Source organism: Pteropus vampyrus, unplaced genomic scaffold (assembly GCF_000151845.1).
Source record: "Pteropus vampyrus isolate Shadow unplaced genomic scaffold, Pvam_2.0 Scaffold319, whole genome shotgun sequence".
In the NCBI taxonomy this organism is placed as follows: domain Eukaryota; kingdom Metazoa; phylum Chordata; class Mammalia; order Chiroptera; family Pteropodidae; genus Pteropus; species Pteropus vampyrus.
The window spans coordinates 376,764-377,110 of NW_011889100.1; positions in this window are offsets into that span (position 1 = coordinate 376,764).

Genomic DNA, 347 nt, shown 5'->3' on the forward strand with positions numbered 1-347 from the left:
TCTGATATGATGACATGACGGCCCCCACCCCCTTCCCACTGTGTGGCACTCACGGAGCCTGGGGGACATGGGGAAAGTGGTCAGATGATGGAAAGATGGAGGTAGACACAGCAAGGACACAAGGGCCCAGCCAGGAGGCAAAACAACGAACTGGGTGCCTTGGTTAGAAATCTAGTTGGGCAATGACAGGTGGAGTTAGATGAGGTTGCTTAGTTAGAACCAGAGCCTCCTTCTTCGTGCTTCCCCAGCTTCCAGCCACTCCGGATGGGGATCCCGGGCATCCAGGCTGGGTTAGTCCTCCCACTGTATGTGGAGAGAGCCCGGCAGCACCCTTCCCATAACCTCGC